This window comes from Eretmochelys imbricata, chromosome 3 (assembly GCF_965152235.1).
Source record: "Eretmochelys imbricata isolate rEreImb1 chromosome 3, rEreImb1.hap1, whole genome shotgun sequence".
Classification (NCBI taxonomy): domain Eukaryota; kingdom Metazoa; phylum Chordata; order Testudines; family Cheloniidae; genus Eretmochelys; species Eretmochelys imbricata.
The window spans coordinates 42,039,448-42,060,181 of NC_135574.1; positions in this window are offsets into that span (position 1 = coordinate 42,039,448).

The window sequence follows — 20,734 nt, forward strand, 5'->3', positions numbered from 1 at the left end:
ACTGTCATGGATGGTTATAAACTGTTCAGGAAGGACAGGCAGGGCAGAAAAGGTGGGGGAGTAGCACTGTATGTAAGGGAGCAGTATGACTGCTCAGAGCTCCGGTACGAAACTGTAGAAAAACCTGAGTGTCTCTGGATTAAGTTTAGAAGTGTGTGCAACAAGAGTGATGTAGTGGTGGGAGTCTGCTATAGACCACCGGACCAGGGGGATGAGGTAGATGAGGCTTTCTTCCGGCAGCTCACGGAAGCTACTAGATCGCATGCCCTGATTCTCATGGGTGACTTTAATTTTCCTGATATCTGCTGGGAAAGCAATACTGCGGTGCATAGACAATCCAGGAAGTTTTTGGAAAGCATAGGGGACAATTTCCTGGTGCAAGTGCTAGAGGAGCCAACTAGGGGGGGCGCTTTTCTTGACCTGCTGCTCACAAACCGGGTAGAATTAGTGGGGGAAGCAAAAGTGGATGGGAATCTGGGAGGCAGTGACCATGAGTTGGTTGAGTTCAGGATCCTGACGCAGGGAAGAAAGGTAAGCAGCAGGATACGGACCCTGGACTTCAGGAAAGCAGACTTCGACTCCCTCAGGGAACGGATGGCCAGGATCCCCTGGGGAACTAACTTGAAGGGGAAAGGAGTCCAGGAGAGCTGGCTGTATTTCAAGGAATCCCTGTTGAGGTTACAGGGACAAACCATCCCAATGAGTCGAAAGAATAGTAAATATGGCAGGCGACCAGCTTGGCTTAATGGTGAAATCCTAGCGGATCTTAAACATAAAAAAGAAGCTTACAAGAAGTGGAAGGTTGGACATATGACCAGGGAAGAGTATAAAAATATTGCTCGGGCATGTAGGAATGAAATCAGGAGGGCCAAATCGCACCTGGAGCTGCAGCTAGCGAGAGATGTCAAGAGTAACAAGAAGGGTTTCTTCAGGTATGTTGGCAACAAGAAGAAAGCCAAGGAAAGTGTGGGCCCCTTACTGAATGAGGGAGGCAACCTAGTGACAGAGGATGTGGAAAAAGCTAATGTACTCAATGCTTTTTTTGCCTCTGTTTTCACTAACAAGGTCAGCTCCCAGACTGCTACGCTGGGCATCACAAAATGGGGAAGAGATGGCCAGCCCTCTGTGGAGATAGAGGTGGTTAGGGACTATTTAGAAAAGCTGGACGTGCACAAGTCCATGGGGCCGGACGAGTTGCATCCGAGAGTGCTGAAGGAATTGGCGGCTGTGATTGCAGAGCCATTGGCCATTATCTTTGAAAACTCGTGGCGAACCGGGGAAGTCCCGGATGACTGGAAAAAGGCTAATGTAGTGCCAATCTTTAAAAAAGGGAAGAAGGAGGATCCTGGGAACTACAGGCCAGTCAGCCTCACCTCAGTCCCTGGAAAAATCATGGAGCAGGTCCTCAAAGAATCAATCTTGAAGTACTTGCATGAGAGGAAAGTGATCAGGAACAGCCAGCATGGATTCACCAAGGGAAGGTCATGCCTGACTAATCTAATCGCCTTTTATCATGAGATTACTGGTTCTGTGGATGAAGGGAAAGCAGTGGATGTATTGTTTCTTGACTTTAGCAAAGCTTTTGAGACGGTCTCCCACAGTATTCTTGTCAGCAAATTAAGGAAGTATGGGCTGGATGAATGCACTATAGGGTGGGTAGAAAGCTGGCTAGATTGTCGGGCTCAACGGGTAGTGATCAATGGCTCCATGTCTAGTTGGCAGCCGGTGTCAAGTGGAGTGCCCCAGGGGTCGGTCCTGGGGCCGGTTTTGTTCAATATCTTCATAAATGATCTGGAGGATGGTGTGGATTGCACTCTCAGCAAATTTGCGGACGATACTAAACTGGGAGGAGTGGTAGATACACTGGAGGGCAGGGATAGGATACAGAAGGACCTAGACAAATTGGAGGATTGGGCCAAAAGAAATCTGATGAGGTTCAATAAGGATAAGTGCAGGGTCCTGCACTTAGGACGGAAGAATCCAATGCACCGCTACAGACTAGGGACCGAATGGCTAGGCAGCAGTTCTGCGGAAAAGGACCTAGGGGTGACAGTGGACGAGAAGCTGGATATGAGTCAGCAGTGTGCCCTTGTTGCCAAGAAGGCCAATGGCATTTTGGGATGTATAAGTAGGGGCATAGCGAGCAGATCGAGGGACGTGATCGTCCCCCTCTATTCGACATTGGTGAGGCCTCATCTGGAGTACTGTGTCCAGTTTTGGGCCCCACACTACAAGAAGGATGTGGATAAATTGGAGAGAGTCCAGCGAAGGGCAACAAAAATGATTAGGGGTCTAGAACACATGACTTATGAGGAGAGGCTGAGGGATCTGGGATTGTTTAGCCTGCAGAAGAGAAGAATGAGGGGGGATTTGATAGCTGCTTTCAACTACCTGAAAGGGGTTCCAAAGAGGATGGCTCTAGACTGTTCTCAATGGTAGCAGATGACAGAACGAGGAGTAATGGCCTCAAATTGCAGTGGGGGAGGTTTAGATTGGATATTAGGAAAAACTTTTTCACTAAGAGGGTGGTGAAACACTGGAATGCGTTGCCTAGGGAGGTGGTGGAATCTCCTTCCTTGGAAGTTTTTAAGGTCAGGCTTGACAAAGCCCTGGCTGGGATGATTTAACTGGGAATTGGTCCTGCTTCGAGCAGGGGGTTGGACTAGATGACCTTCAGGGGTCCCTTCCAACCCTGATATTCTATGATTCTATGATTCTATGAATGGTAGGTTGGGGAAGCTTGCATGAGTTGGTGCACATCCCCATGAAGAATGCCTGTGAAATCCCTTAACCAGATTGACAGTTCTGAGTCCAGGGACTAGGGCAGGCAGAGACCTATAGAAAAAACTCTCCAGAGAGGCCAGGGGCTGCAGTAAGACTGACAGAGCTCCCTGGCTCAGAGGTAGCTGGAGAGGAAACTGGGAACCAGCATTCCTGGATCAATGGTAGTTTTGGAACTCCCAAGAGGAAAGGGCATGGGCCTGAAAAGCCAAATGAGATTGTATTTATAAAGACTCAATACACCAAATGTTAAAAAAGGGAATGCTATTTTATGTGCTCTGGGCTGTGAACATGTTATTGGGAGAACTAGAAGGGAACTGAGGGTGGAGTACCTGGAAGGCTACTTGGAGCCATGAGACAGGCATGCTTTGGGATGGGACCCTTCCACAGGTCCACTATTGATTAAGGATGATGTTAAACAGAATCTACTAAGGATAAATATTTTTAAGTCAGCAGGCCCAGATAACTTGTACTCAAGAGTCCTAAAAGAAATGGCTGAGGAACAGAATCTTGAAACAGCAGGGAAACTCCAGAAGATCAGAAGAGTGCTAATGTTGTGCCAATATTAAAAAAGAGCTGGAAGGATGAACCAGGTAACACTAGTTTGGTTAGCCTGAGGTTAGTCCTTGACAAAATAATGAAAAAGCCTACGCAGGATTCAGGTAACAAAGAATTAAAAGGTGCAAATATAACTGTCGGTCAACATGGTTTTATGGGAAATAGGTCTTGTCAAACTAACCTAATTTCATTTTTTGATGAGATGAGAAGTTTGGTTGAGGAAACGTAACTGGAAAGGTAATACACTTAGACTTTTGTAAGGCGCTTGATTTAACAACACATGATGTTCTGATTTAAAAATTAGCATTATGCAATATCAATAAAGCAAACATTACACGGTTTAAGAACTGGGTAACTGAGAGATCCCAAAAAAAGATCTGGGTAGCTGTAAATGGGAATCAGTATTGAATGGGGAAGTACCTACAGCAGTGGTTGTAGGGACTGTGACTAGCCCTGAGGCTATTCAACATTTTCATTGGTGACCTGGAAGTAAATATAAAATCACTGCTGATAAAATGTGTGGATGACACAAAGATTAGAACAGTGGTAAATATGAGGACAGGGCAGTAATACAGAACAATCTGTATCACTTGGTAAACTGGGCCCAGGTAAAGAAAATGCCTTTTAATACAGCCAGATGGAATAAGGAATGCAGAATATATCTGCAGAATGGGGTTCTGAATACTGGAAAGCAGTGACTCTGAAAAGGATTGTGGGGTCAAAATGGACAAGCAATTCATCATGACCTCCCAGTGTGATGCTGTAACAAAAAGAACTAATGCAGTCCTTGGATGTGTAAGTGGGAGAAGGGAGGTAATTTTCCTCTGTATACAGCATTGATGAGACCAATACTGGAATACTGCATCCAGTTCTGGTGCCAACATTTTTAAAAGGATGTTTTAAAACCGAAGAGGGCGCAGAGAAAAGTCAGCTGGAGTAAATGTCTTTCAGTGAGAGAATTAATGAACTCAATTTGTTAGCTTACCAAGTTGAGAGGTGACTTGCCTCCTGTGTAAAAGTAACTTCTGACGGAGAAAGCCGATAGTGGCAGCATCAGTGTTTTTTGATTGTTTGTTTTTGTTTTCTTTTCCTCTCTCTTAGAAGAATAGCTTAGCCAGAATTCAGCTTTAAATGCACCTTGCTCCATAGAGACTGAATTACAAAGCGTCAACCTACTATATCTGGACAACAACTAACTCTCTGTACTCAAAAGCTGCTTAAGGGTATGTCTACACAGCAATTAAACATCTGCACCTGGCCCAGGTCAGCTGACTTAGGCCTGTAGGGCTTGGGCTGAAGGACTGTAAAATTGCAGTGTAGATATTTGGGCTTGGGCTATAGCCCAAGCTCTGGGACCTCATAGGCGGGGAGGAATCCCAAGCCTGGGCTCCAGCCGAACTGTCTACACTGAAATTGTTAGCCCTGTAAGCCCGAGTCAACTGACCAAAAGGGTACGTCTATACTGCAATAGACATTCATAGCTGGCCCATGCCAGCTGACTCAGGCTTCGGCTAAGGGGCTGTTTAATTGTGGTGTAGACATTTGAGCTAAGGCTGGAACCTGGGCTCTAAGACACTGCGAGGTGGGAGGGTCCCAGAGCTCAGACTGCAGCCTGAGCCTGAACATCAACATTGCAATAAAACAGCCCCTTAATCTGCATCCAAATCAGATGGCCCGTGCCAGCCGTGGGTGTCTAACTGTAGTGTAGACATACCCCAAGATTCTTGTTACACCCTCAGCTGTCTTCAAATGATCAGATAACAGTGGGTCTAGGGCTGTCCTTGTCCTTCCACTTGTCTTTCGCCAGAAAGTTGTTGATCTTTTTTTCTGAGCTGGAATTCACTACTCTTGGTCATGCCTTTGTCACTGCAAACTTTTATTACAACAATTCAATCTGAATGGAGCTTTGACTTTAATGTGGAGACTCAAGCTGGTGCAGCAGCCCACTTGCTGTGCAGTTTTCCTGACAGAGCACGTTGTATTAGTTCTCCATATCTGGCACTAGCTTCCTGGTTTTTTTCTGGGTGCAGTTTAAAGAGATATTTTGGACTATAGATGGGATATTCTGCTCCTCTGCTACTGCCACAATTTTGATCAGCCTCCACTATGCGCTGACTGGTTGTTTCCTAGCCAGTTAGGCAAAGAAGGTTGGTGTTACTGTGCAGCAGTCTACCATGGTCTGCCATGACCACAAGTGCTAGGTCTTTGGGCTAAGACTAAGTTGTGTTAGATTGTGCACTAGCGTGTGCATGGGACCTATTCATTTGTTTTTTAGAAGATGCAAGCTTCCCTTTTTTTATTTTCACTCTACTATGGCTATCGTATTTGTTCATTGTTTAGCAGAAACTGGTATGTTTAACACTGCAATGGGTGTCTTTGTTCATGATGTCTCTGATACACAGACTGTTAGAAAGTTCTGACCACACCTCTTGCAGCCAGAGCCAAATTGTAACAAGTGACTGTGATGAAAGTTGCCAGTTGGCAAAGAATGTCAATGAGTATACTGAAAAAATGCACTTGGCAAAGATAGTGTTGTAAATGGGAAAAGATACTTAATATCTGAGCTCTCCAAAGCCTCCTAGACAGAGGCTGTAAAAAGAGGCAATAGCAAATAAACAAGATACATGTGTGTATCCCCACTTTTTGCACCTTGGTCACTCATGCACATGCAATTACTCTACTGAAAGGTGACAGAAAAAGGAGACCAATCCATTTAATCCATACTGTCCTGGTTTTGAAGCTAGCTGCACCTTTGTCCTCTTTTTGGTCTCTTTCTGCAGCCCCAGACTGGTATTAGATCTCTTGTTCTTCCTGTCTTGGGATGGACTCTCACAATTCTTCCACTCTTAGACTGGGATCTGCATACCAACTCTATATGCCAACTGCTTAGGTCCCTGCATGTTCAGCTGGGTTTAGGGCAACTGCAATACCTCCCTTTAGGAACCCTGGACCAGTGATCTTCACCAACAAGCTTTTTAAAACAAAGTATTTTTATTTAGCAGTTGGAACAAAGACTGAGGTGTGTGTGGCGGTTTGGGGGTGGGGGCTGCTTAATTTGTAATGAAAAAGTGCCGGGGCTCAAGCAATTAGGTGCTGGGGCAATTTTTTTACTTCCATAATTGAGACAGCAAGTCCAGAAGTGCCAGGGCTATGAACTAACCTAGAGGTGCCAGGGCTCAGTCCTAGCAAGCCCTGGTACAAATTAAGCACTGGGGGAAGGATTTTAAAATAACATATGTAAAATTGGCATATGTAATCTCATCTAATGTTACATCTCAGTACAAGGTATATCAGGTAGTCTTTCCTAATAAATTACAGGACCAGAAAAGAATCCACTTACATTCTGCTAGAAAAGCTCCTATGTATCTGAGAGCCTCCCCATCTCATCCTCCCAAGCTGACCCACCCTGTTCAAACTGATTTCTGTGCTCCCCAGGACAGTGGTCTTAGAGCCATTAAGGTGAATAGCCCTGGCATTCTCTTTTAGTGACCCATAAGTGTAAGCTATTAGGCGACTATTAGAAAGAGCTCCTCTCTTTCTCTAGGTTAATGTGTTGGATCTGCTAACCAGACAGATCCCTATAGAGAAATATCCACCCCCATTCAAGGGACAGACACCCCCTGGTAGTGCAGCTACAGACATGGCATTAACAATCGCCAAAGGCAGCATCCCCATGTTTGTCACACATGCACTTGGCAAATACATGAAATATTGTTGTGTAAAGAATGGTGGGACATGTAACACAGCAGTGTAACTCCTGCTACAATTCTTACGATTCTAGTAAGAGGCCTACAGTTCCAGTAAGTGGCCTCTACTGAAGCAATTAAGCAAATGAGATGGGCAAGGGTACATGGCTGCTCCCTTGGCAATTGTATGTGAAAACATACACCTGATATCTTACTGCATGTGAGTGACAGTGATTGTAGAAAAGCTCAGACATGCCGACTCTCTCAAATTGATCACGAGAGTTGCAATTTCTGAGTAAAATTAAACCTCATTCATGATCTTGCAATAGAACCCTCAAATGTCAGGATTTTTTTTTTCAGCCACAGCACAAGTATGTTTCCGGTCAAACAGGACTTACCACACTCTAAACAAAAGAATGGGGTTTCTTCAACAGGCAGTTAATTCCAAAATAGTTTGAAAGACAATGAGAATTCATTTACATATCAGATAAATAAAGCTATCCAGCTAGCAAGTGGGGGGAAGACACCACATGGCTACACCCCAGCAGGGAAGAGAAACTCCATCTGAGATACAAAGAAGGGGAAAAACAATGAGGAGTCCTTGTGACACCTTAAAGACTAACACATTTATTTGGGCATAAGCTTCCGTGGGCTAAAATCCACTTCATCAGATGCATGGAGTGAAAAATACAGTGAGCAGTATATATATGAAAATATGGGAGTTGCCTTACGAAGTGGGGGGTCAGTGCTAATGAAGCCAATTCAATTAAGATGGAAGTGGACTATTCTCAACAGCTGATTACTTTTGTAGTGCTAACGAGTCCAGTGCAATCAAGGTGGCTGTTGCCAATTTCCAACAGTTGACAAGAAGGTGTGAGTATCAGCAGAGGGAAAATTACTTTTTTGTAGTTATCCATCCACTCCCAGTCTTTATTCAGACCTAATTTGATGGTGTCCAGTTTGCAAATTAATTCCAGTTCTGCAGTTTCTCATTGGAGTCTGTTTTTGAATTGTTGTTATTGTTGAAGAATTGCCACTTTTAAGTCTGTTATTGCATGTCCAGGGAGATTAAAGTGCTCTCCTACTGGTTTTTTAATGTTACAATTCTTGATGTCTGATTTGTGTCCATTTATTCTTTTGCGTAGAGGCTGTCCGGTTTGGCCAATGTACATGGCAGAGGGGCATTGCTGTCACATGATGGCATATATCACATTGGTAGATGTGCAGGTGAATGAGCCCCTGATGGTGTGGTTGATGTGGTTAGGTCCTATTATGGTGTCCCTTGAATAGACATGCCTCCAGCTTTCATCCAGACTAAATCACACAATCCATTGTCTACAGCCAAGTTCTAGGATACAACCACATTTGCTCCAATCCTTCAAACAGAGACAAACACCTATAGGATCTCTGTCAAACATTCTTAAAACTACAATACCCACCTGGTGAAGTGAAGAAACAGATTGACAGAGCCAGAAAGGTACCCAGAAGTCACCTACTACAGGACAGGCCCAACAAAGAAAATAACAGAACGCCACTAGCCGTCACCTTCAGCCCCCAACTAAAACCTCTCCAACGCATTATCAAGGATCTACAACCTATCCTGAAGATGATCCTTCACTCTCACAGACCTTGGGAGACAGGTCAGTCCTCGCTTACAGACAGACGCCAAACCTGAAGCAAATACTCACCAGCAACTACACACCACATCACAAAAACACTAATCCTGGAACCGATCCCTGCAACAAATCCTGTTGCCAACTCTGTCCGCATATCTATTCAAGGAACACCATCAAGGAACACCATAGGACCTAACCACATCAGATGTGTGAGTGAGAGCTCACCATATCCAGTACATGTGGGAGAATGGGCAAAACAAATTGTCACATGCACACACCCTGAGGATGGGCAGGGGAAATTCAAAAATCAATACATTGATCTAAAAACACAATATAATCTGTTTTTTTAATCATGATTTTTGGTCCAATCTCAAGATTTTTGGGAGTCTAACTCATGATTTTTTATCTTTTTCAAGCTGGCAATACTGAAAGCTAAAGGTGAAGAGTGGTGAATCAAATCAGATATGAAGTAATATTGTGGTGGCCTGGGAAGGACATATAAGGACAGTTAATAATGCAGTCTAGTTCCCCAATGCTGGAAATAAACTGAAAAAAGAGACAAAAAGGAAGGTTCCTTCATAAATAGCACTGATTGTGTTCTGTACATGTTATTAATATCTATTGGGAATAGTTAGTGAATGAGATCAGTGAATTCAGACTGCACACTTTGCAGATATAGGACGTATGGTGTATCCTTGTAGATGGAATGGGGAATTTACATAGCAGATGTCTGAATTCCTTTGGTCAGAGCCTTCTCACTGAGGCAATTAATTGAGCCACAAGGATCTGACCCAACTGCAAAACTAGAATCATGTACATACACAGAGATACAGTAGTACAAGACAGTCAACGTACAGCTACTTTGTGACATGTGAGGGCCCATCTTGCATGGGGCCGAGCCCAGCCTAGGAGCAGCTCAACATTGTTCACTCCTACCAAATTCAGTTGAAGTAGAGGCTGTTTAGCAGCCCCCAAAAGCTGAACAATATGTTGCAGGATTAAGTCCTGAAAGATCTCTCAAAAGGTCATGTTAATGTAAGCCATTATTATTTATTTATTTCATTTTATAAAATTACTAATAGGCATCTGTCCAAAACACTGGGCAGCTGTATAACAAATTAACATTCACACTATCCAATACAGGCAATAAATATATTCCAACAGATGGCCCAAACTTATCCACCACAAACTAATCAGAAGCACAGGGCCCAGAATTATCCCTTTACCGTTGTTACCAATGAAAATAATGGCATGGACTTCAGAATGCACTAATAATGTTTCATTTTCTCAGGACAGTGGGGCTATGAATGATTGTTACTTTGTACTTATATACATAAAGCTCTGATTTTCATGGAATCTTTTGAGCATGTAATTGGTAGAGTTCAATGATTCACAGCTTTCTAATTCAACTGATATTTTGGCAAGTTATTAGCCAGCTGCTGTTCATTGAAGCAGATGTTATGGACCACACATAAAATTTTCAAGGTTGCGGTTAGTACACAGAGGGCTCTATCCTATTTTTGTTGTAGTCAATGACAAAACTTCCATTGACATCAAAAGAAGAAGCATCAGCTTCAGAAAGTCTGTTACACAAGTTTACCCTCCATAGCTCTATTCTTGTGTATATCTGTGCCCGCATCTCCGAATTTCCTCTCAGACCACTTGCTTCTCTCCTGACTGATCACTGTGTCTCCTTCATCCTTTTCTCATCCTTTTCTCCTTCATCCTTTTCTTCTGCTTTCTCTTATCCCACTCTCTGCTCTTAGATAAAACCTTCAGTTAATATTCTTTAAGCCCCCTCCTTGTGCTTCTTCAAAAAAAAAAAAAAAAAAAACTTCTACAAACAACCATTCCGCAGAGCCTCTCACTGACAACACCGAAAAGCCAGAATGCATTTGTTTTGGGAATTGTACCTGATCGTGCCTGCACATTGCAAGTTCTTTGGGGCAGGAATTTGTTTCTTTGTCTAGCATTTTTATGCATTGTAAATTGAAGTGTATAGTCAGTTCTACCATATATGGGTAAGTTGTGGTGCTAAAAACTTGCTATTTTTACCTAAAATAACCAGATAGTCACCTCAGTATCTGTAATATTCCCTCAGGCATCCTAATTCTTACTACAGGAAGTACCTTGAATAGTACACATGTTGAGGGTAACTAGTTATCTAAGAAAATTGGCATATTTTTAAAATTACCACTACTGTATGAATAATTTAACCAGAAGGAGTTTTTACCAATAAACAATGTTTTCTTACAGGATTATCTAATATTCTTTCCATATTCTCATATCTCATGGATAAAGCAGTACAGTGATTAAGAGAGAAAATTACAGTTGTTGGCGGGGGAGGGTTTAGATTATATGTTATGAATCTACTGTATCTAAGATTTGTTTAAATCGCATATCTATGGTATTTATGCACAGTTAAATAATTGCTATTTTGAGATGGAAATTATTCATTCCTGATGTTTCTTCTGTTAATTTCAACTGAATTAAACCATGGGTTGAATCTGACTGTACACTTTCAGCATATGAAGTAACATTTAAGAAGTGTATCAGTGCATTAATCTTTTGAAATCTTCCATTTTTTTCAGATTATATCACCCTGTAGAATCATGACTGTTATCTCTTATAAAAGACCTGCTTTTTCTAACCTACCCCAGTGCAAATGTGTGCTTAATTGAGAATAAAAATTAACCCCATAAGCAATTGCTCATGTATCCAATTGGCCATTTGCAAAATGCAAAAGCATGAGCTGCATGAGCAGTAGTTGCATTTACAAGTCAGGCATACTATTATAATTACTTTTGAAACAGCAGACTATTAATATCCACTGCTTTGTAATGCCATACAGTGACCTTTTGCAGGATATTTTCAGTAAGTCACGGTGCAAAAGTGATCTAGCTTTTGAAGTCCAGGGTACAGAGGCAGAATAGCAACAGTCCCACTGCAACTGTTCAATTTCTTTTACTGTTTAGTATGCAACAAAGAGCCAAAGTCTCAAAAAAGTTTAAATTAAACTAAAAGATTACAGACCAAACCCTGTGCAACTTCTTTGAAGGAACAGGATTTGAGGAGATACTTTACTGAAGTGAAGGCATAATGGACCATGGAAAACATGGTGCCAGGCATAGGTATCTGCATGGAAGAAGCCACAAAAATACATGTGGGAAGAAGAAAATAACGGAAATGGTTGGGCATGTGGCTTGAACTGAGAGGGACGAAAATTGATGAGAGCAGAGGGGTACATGATAGCTAAGTTGCAAAAGGCCTTTACGTTAAAATATTGTTCACTTTTGGTAAGAACTTTTAGTGTGATTCTAACAAAGTTATTTTGAGAAACTCATGTTCTGATTTTTGTTGGTGGGCATATCTAGCAGGACAAATGGATGCACAGCTTTGCTGTATAGTGTTCTGAGGCCAAACGTAATGGTCTGCAATTAGGGAATGCATTTGAAATCTGTACTAGTTTAGTCTTTGAGTGTCATTTTTGTTGACTGTATTTAATCTAATGTTATAAAATTACGAGAGTTTTCCAACATATATCTGTTAAATCCCTTTAGATAATTTTTTCAGCTGATACTTTAGAACTGATTACTTTAGACAGCCCTAGTTATTACTGAAGTATTTATTCCAAAGAATCGTTGAGTTGGTGAGAAGCAGTGACATCCACAGACCATTAAATAAATTACAAGTGCGTATTCATCTTGCAGTATCCCAGTGGAAATCACATAACCAAGAACTATGTGTTGTTAACATTGGTATGAAAAGTGGAGTTCACAACTCAAGTGAAGAATATAGCCTAATTAACTAAACAATCCAATTAAGATGTTAATTAAGGTGTTCTTTCCAGTCTTTTAAAACAATAATAATCAATATGTTATATTCTGGGCTCCACTGACAGCTACATACAGTAGACAGCTCAAAATATCCCTCGTTAATTTCCTAAATCTTTTCTTTCATATTGAAATACAGATCACTAACAATGTTGCATCTTCAAAACTATAAATGTACTTTCTTCCTCCTTTGAACTACAGTGCAATAAATCATTAATTTCTTTTTATTGCACAGTGTTAAAAGGTTTTTACTATATTTTCCCTACACACTGATCAAAATGAACTTCACAGAACATTTACTCTATTTGCCAGATGGCCAGTTTCATCCATCTATGAAAGACATGGACTCCTTTATCTGGCAAAGTTTTACTGAGTAATTTTAAACTCACATAGTTTTCTGTGTTGTTGAGTTTGTTTTGTTTTGTTTTCCTTTTATGACAATAGAGAAAAGAAGCATGTATGAGTTGTATTTGCAAAGCTTGAATATGTGTTGAACAGATTTGAACAAATCAAATTATAGCTTACACACATACTTTGATTAAATTTTATACGAGACCTGTATGAGATAATTATGCACGGTTCTGTTTGTTTACTTCATCAAATGCAATATTTCCTTCTACATTTCAATATATAGTTGATGAATATCATAACATCTTATGTGTGTTGTTATGTTAGTCTATTTACTTCAGTTGTGAAACTGCCATAACCCTTTAATATTTGCACTCTGAACAACAGTTTTGACCAGCACAGCGTAGCTCTTGGCCATCATTAGCAAGTAAACTGTTGCTATTTTGACTAATGTAGTAATTTTAACTCTGACAAGGTATTTGAATGCTTAATGAAACAGACACTCCTTATTTTATCAAAACAGACTTTCATTAGATTTCCTATTATTAATTTTTTTTTTGTTAAATCTCTGTCATGAAAAGCATCTCTGTAATTAGGATATTTGGAATGACATGACTGGAATTTTAATCGCCACCAGAGTTAAAAAAACAAAATTGAACAAGAAAGCTTGCAATGGTATATAAAACATTGGGTTTGACACTCTTTCCATGTTTCCTCATTTTTTTCTCTCACTAATAATTCTGATTCTTCCAGAACAAAATATTAAACAGTTACCTCTGGACTCCAGTGTGGTTGTTTAAGGGTAGATTGGCAACACAGCAAAAAGCCACAGACCAACCTTTCACACATCCTCTATACTTGTATTCTTGAACACCACATTCAGTGTTCCTTCAAGAACTTTGTGTTGCTATCTTTTTGTATTTTAGGGGGTGGTGGATAAGCCTGTATTACCAAAAAAAGAAAAGGAGTACTTGTGGCACCTTAGAGACTAACAAATTTATTTGAGCATAAGCTTTCGTGAGCTACAGCTCACTTCTGAAGTGAGTTGTAGCTCACGAAAGCTTATGCTCAAATAAATTTATTAGTCTCTAAGGTGCCACAAGTACTCCTTTTCTTTTTGCGGATACAGACTAACACGGCTGCTACTCTGAAACCCTGTATTACCAGTTAACTTTAAGAAATAGGTTGCAATAACTATTTTAGTGACCAGAAAAGTTATTTTGTGAAAATGGAAATCTGCAGTTCATCCCTCATACACAAACTTGCTTAGGGAGCTCTCTACTATTTCATTAATGGGAAAAAAAAATGACTCCATCTAATAGAAATGCTTGGAAAACATATGATGTTTTCAGGTCATATGAAACTATCACATACTTGTGCAGTTTAGTACATTTTACTCCCTGATACTCTTAATTATGTTCTCACTTATTTAACTATTTAGTCTCTTTAATAATTGGTGCCCTGAATGTCTTCTGTGGATTCAGGGGTCTGTTTGTTTTTTCCAGGTTTTGCAAATAATGAACATGGAATTTTGTTATGTATGTGCTATTTCCATCTTGGGGATATATGTTTTGTTTCATTATGTGTTTTTTATTTTTATAAAAACAATAAAAATAAAGTTGAAAACAGTATTCAATTGGTTGGACTCCTTTATCTAAATTAATTTATATATTTTGTTTTATTTAAATGGAAATAGTGTCAAATTGAATAAAGCATTACACCATAGACTTTAAAACACTGGACTCAAAGATTTTCAGGTGCCTTAATATACAGACAAACAGATATATCAGCTCTCACCTGACAACATACTCTTTACAAGGGCACCTACAGCAGTGATTTCTATGAAATGTCAGAGTTCCTTCTCTTCCCCAGTTCGGGAAAAATTCTGCAGTCCTTTCTAAAGCTACATATCCACTTCAGTCACATGTGATCCTACTTCTGTAATATAACTGATCATTTCATCCCCCTATTTCATCTCCGTGATTTTAAATTGGTAAATGTCACCTTTAAGATGAGCTGCAAAAAAAACAGGTCCTGACTATAGTTATTAAAGATACGAAAGGTACCACAGATAATAAACAGGCCCAATAAAGAGGTGGATCATCCTGCAGTTTCAAGAGGTTACAATTGTTTTCATTGGGGTTTTCACCTGAGCAAGGACTGAAAGATTTGAACACTAATGATTAAATCAGACAGTGGCAGGACCGTTACTGTTCATGCTAAGGTCCGAGGCTAGGAAAACTCGTTTGATAATTGTGCCCGAACAATACAAAGACTAGTCTGGCTAATTTCAATATGTGGATCTGCTCTTAAAATTCCTGGGTACATTAACTAGTTCACCTGCCATTAGGCTGAAAACGATAATTGGCATCCAGCTTTAATGCATGACTCTGCAATTGATTGATTATTCTGGAAGCAAGTGAAGAAAGTCAATGCACCCTGGCACACCAGTAGACATTAGAGGATTACAAGTGGAAATACAAACACAGTCTGTGTGCTATTGTGCACACTGAGCATGAATAGGAGATAATTATTTTTTTTACATGTTGTCAAGGTTCCTCCCCCACTCTGAACTCTAGGGTACAGATGTGGGGACCTGCATGAAAAACCTCCTAAGCTTATCTTTACCAGCTTAGGTCAAAACTTCCCCAAGGTACAAAGTATTCCACCCGTGGTCCTTGGAATGGCCGCTACCACCACCAAACTAATACTGGTTACTGGGGAAGAGCTGTTTGGATGCGTCCTTCCCCCCAAAATACTTCCCAAAACCCTGCACCCCACTTCCTGGACAAGGTTTGGTAAAAAGCCTCACCAATTTGCATAGGTGACCACAGACCCAAACCCTTGGATCTGAGAACAATGAAAAAGCATTCAGTTTTTTACAAGAAGACTTTTAATAGAAAATAGAAGCAAATAGAAATAAAGAAATCCCCCCTGTAAAATCAGGATGGTAGATATCTTACAGGGTAATTAGATTCAAAAACATAGAGAACCCCTCTAGGCAAAACCTTAAGTTACAAAAAAGATACACAGACAGAAATAGTTATTCTATTCAGCACAATTCTTTTCTCAGCCATTTAAAGAAATCATAATCTAACACATACCTAGCTAGGTTACTTACTAAAAGTTCTAAGACTCCATTCCTGTTCTGTCCCTGGCAAAAGCAGCATACAGACAGACACAGACCCTTTGTTTCTCTCCCTCCTCCCAGCTTTTGAAAGTATCTTGTCTCCTCATTGGTCATTTTGGTCAGGTGCCAGCGAGGTTACCTCTAGCTTCTTAACCCTTTACAGGTGAGAGGAGCTTTCCCCTGGCCAGGAGGAATTTCAAAGGGGTTTACCCTTCCCCTTATATTTATGACACATGTGACCAGAGAACTACTGATACACAGCAGCAAAGTGGATAGATAGGCATTTCTGAGCAAAGAGCAAGTGTGATTGGGAGGGGTTAAGGGGATTCTCTAACACATAGTTTTTTGCCATGTTAGATTGTGATTTCTACAGAGGACAGATTGCTTACTTACCAGATTAGTGGTTGGGAGTCACCAATACATGTTTGGCTGCATGTGTGTGTTCTCTCTGCATGCTGTACTGAGTTTGGCCAGATAGCCCATACAGCAGGCTCCAACTGAACTGACTTGGTTTTTAGTGAAGAAACTCGGTTAGGTTTTTTGCCAACAAAGCACGGTGCTAATACCCCAGCTCAATGGTTACAGGTACACTAAGACATGTATGCTCGTGACAATGGACCGGCTGAGTGAAGGGCGGGACTTTTCATTTTCCCCTGAGCCCGACAAAGACATTGCCTTTGAGATACATCTTTAATACACAGATACAAACAGATTACGTATTACCCCTCTGACATAGTTAGGTGCCACCCTCTGACGTAGTTAACCACCACCCCATTACCTTGTTCCTGTTGATTTGATTTAAAAAAAAATTATTCGCCATGCTGTCATCCTGACCTTATCTTTAGGATGGGTCAGTGTATTTTTGTTATGGGGAATGTGTTCGTATCAAGGTGTTCTGGTACCACCCTTCTGGAATGTGTTTGCATATATATTCTTGTGCCTAATACTACTTAGGAATGTGTGTTTCTGCAATATTAGCCCAGATTCTATGAGAATGCCCTACCTCTTGCTCTCAACTTAACTTTGCTTTATACCAGCAAGTTTTGACCATTACTTTAGCCCTGGCCTCAGGCCTCATACCAGGCCTCTGATAGAAGGGCTTATGTTTCAGGCCCTCTTCTGACTACATTGTCCACACATTGTTGAGTACTGTAGCTCTTCTTTATATAAAACTGGCAAATGACAGGAGCCTTTTTCCCAGAAATATGTTACTTGGACTGCTCAAGATGGTTTTCCACAGGTTTTAGGTCACAACACTGTCCTACAGGTGCAGCAGAAGAAGGGCACATTGTCATAAGAACAAAGATGCCATGCCTCCACTGACAGACTAACAGTGACTACATCAAAAGATAACAGACAATGCTGTAGCCCAGTCATAACACAGTGCTTGTCACAAAGCAAGTAAATAGTAGATATTTTTTTACAATTTGTTCAGTACCCATAAACCAATCCATTCTTCCAGATGGGAAGGAATGGGTGCATGTCACTCTAGATTCATGTTGATATATTTACTACTAGTTAGACTGTCACAGAAGGAGATGGATTTTGGTTTTGAGTACAAAAATAGTGTACAATAAATTCCACTCTTCTCCAGATACAGCACAATGCTGTTTGTTGAAGGAGAAAAATACACACAGGTGGAGTTAGAATGGCAAAATTCAGGCACACAGGACCCTTCCAGAAAAATAATACAACACATATGGACAGCTGAGCATATCTGGAACAAAAGGAATTCTAAGAAATACATTGGTCCATTGCTAATGGAAATAGTAGAACTATCAATAATGATGCAGAAATGATCATTTGCATGATGCAGAAATCAATATTTCCTTTCCATATTTGGGGGTGGGGGGAAAGCAGATGTATTCATATCCTATGATGATGAAATAGTTTCCATTGCAACAGTTACTCAGGAAGAGGTTAAAAAGCAGCTCTGAAAGTTAGACTTTTTTACATTGGCAGGTGTGGCGAACTTCCATCCAAAGAACTGAATGAGGAGCTCATTGGTCCATTAATGCTTATTTCAGTGACATTTGGAACATTAGGAAAGTTCCAGAGGACTGGAAGAATGCTAATGTGTCAACATTTTGCACGGGTAAATGGAATGACAAGAGTAATTATAGGTCTGTCACCCTGACATGAATCCTGGGCAAAATAATGGAATGGCTGATGCAGGATTCGATTTAATAAAGAAATTAAAGGAGACTAATACAATTAATGCCAATCAACATAGGTTTATGGAAAATGGAACTTGTCAAACAAACTTTACCTTTTCTTATTAGGTAAGTTTGGTTGGTAAAAGTAATAGTACTGATGTAATAGACTTCTGTAAAGCATTTGACTTGGTACCACACCAGGCCATATTTATGGGTTGGGGGATTCTATCCTGGGAAGCAGTGACTCTGAAAGACTTTGGGATCATGGTGGATAATCAGCTGAACAATAGCTCCCAATGTGACATTGTAACCAAAAAGGCTATTGTTCTTGAATGTATAAAGAGGTGAATCTTGAGTGGGAATAGGAGAGGTTACATTAACTCTTTAAAACTGCTACTGGAAAACTGTGTCCAGGTGTGGTGTCAACAATTCAAGAAGGATGTTCATAAACTGGTAAGGGAAGCCACAAGAGTGCTCATATGATTGAAAAACATGTCTGACAGTGATATATTGAGCTCCTTGAGTCTATTTAGCTGGTCAAAGGTAAGGTTAAGGGGTGACTTAATCACAGTCATTAAGTACCTACATGGGGATCAGATATTTAAAAATAGCAGGCTCTCCGATCTAGCAGACAAAGATAGATTCAATGGCTAGAAGTTGAAGCCAGACACATTCAAACTAGAAATAAAACGCACAACCATGACGGCAACTAACCATTGGAATAATTTCCCATTAGTTGAAGTGGATTGTCTATCCATGGAAATCTGTAAATCAAGACTAGATGTTTTTTTCTAAAAGATAGGCTGTAGTTCAGACAGTAATTAATGCAGGAAAGTCTGTGTCCTAAATTATGCAGGTCAGACTAGATGATCACAATGGTCCCTTATCATCTATGAACTCAAACTTGCAAATAGCAGGGTGGCATGGACAAATATTAAGTGCCATGATACGTGCTGTAAGTGACCTGCAATTATGAAGGCTGTATGCACTGTGAGGATTCACAGATGCATGTATGATTACAGATAAAGATGTCATGTGTTTGTTGCTAGATCAACAGGCAGAAAGTGGCACTAATGGCTATATTCTGGCATATTCTGATTACACACTGTAAAACATGTACCCTATTAGCTGAATTCCTGTTTTGCCTAAAACCTCTCCACAAACCTGCATTCACAACATAAAATGAAAGGGTCACAGTAGCTGAGCACAGCACACAATTCTGAGCTATGTTACCATCAGGTTAGGTTATAGAAATCATTCTGCTTAGGGAAAAAAATGACCACACAGAAGAAGCAGCTGGTGCACCATGCTTAAGCTTTTCTCTTTAATAACAAAGACTGACATGAAGACATTGGCTCCCCTTCCACATCCAGACAGATTTCCAATTGTTGATCCTAACCTGTAAAGGCAACCAGTAGGAACTGATCTAGCTGACATCATTCACAGACCACTGAAACAGGTATGCTCTATAAGCCAGAGAGATCCAGGCTTAGTTTCTCAAGTACACGGGGTAGAGCATCCTTATCAGCATGACCTTGACTTTGGAGCTCCTTATGAGGTGGAATCAAGTTGAGTACTAGCCTGATTATGTTCCAAAGTATAAGACATAGAATCATAGAATCATAGAATATCAGGGTTGGAAGGGACCTCAGGAGGTCATCTAGTCCAACCCCCTGCTCAAAGCAGCACCAATCCCCAACTAAATCATCCCAGCCAGGGCTTTGTCAAGCCGGACCTTAAAAACTTCTAAGGAAGGAGATTCCACCACCTCCCTAGGTAACGCATTCCAGTGTTTCACCACCCTCCTAGTGAAAAAGTTTTTCCTCATATCCAACCTAAACCTCCCCCACTGCAACTTGAGACCATTACTCCTTGTTCTGTCATCCGCTACCACTGAAAACAGTCTAGATCCATCCTCTTTGGAACCCCCTTTCAGTAGTTGAAAGCAACTATCAAATCCCCCCCTCAATCTTCTCTTCCGCAGACTAAACAATCCCCGTTCCCTCAGCCTCTCCTCATAAGTCATGTGTTCCAGTCTCCTAATCATTTTTGTTGCCCTCCACTGGACATTTTACAATTTTTCCACATCCTTCTTGTAGTGTGGGGCCCCAGACTGGACACAGTACTCCAGCTGAGGCCTCACCAATGTCGAATAGAGGGGAACAATCACGTCCCCCGATCTGCTGGCAATGCCCCTACTTATACATCCCAAAATGCCATTGGCCTTCTTGGCAACAAGGGCACACTGTTGACTCATATCCAGCTTCTTGTCCACTATAACCCCTAGGTCCTTTTCTTCAGAACTGCTGCCGAGCCATTTGGTCCCTAGTCTGTAGCGGTGAATGGGATTCTTCCATCCTAAGTGCAGGACTCTGCACTTGTCCTTGTTGAACCTCATCAGATTTATTTTGGCCCAATCCTCTAATTTGTCTAGGTCCCTCTGTATCCTATCCCTACCCTCCAGTGTATCTACCTCTCCTCCCAGTTTAGTGTCATCTGCAAACTTGCTGAGTGTGCAATCCACACCATCCTCCAGATCATTAATGAAGATATTGAACAAAACCGGCCCCAGGACTGACCCTTGGGGCACTCCACTTGATACCGGCTGCCAACTAGACATGGAGCC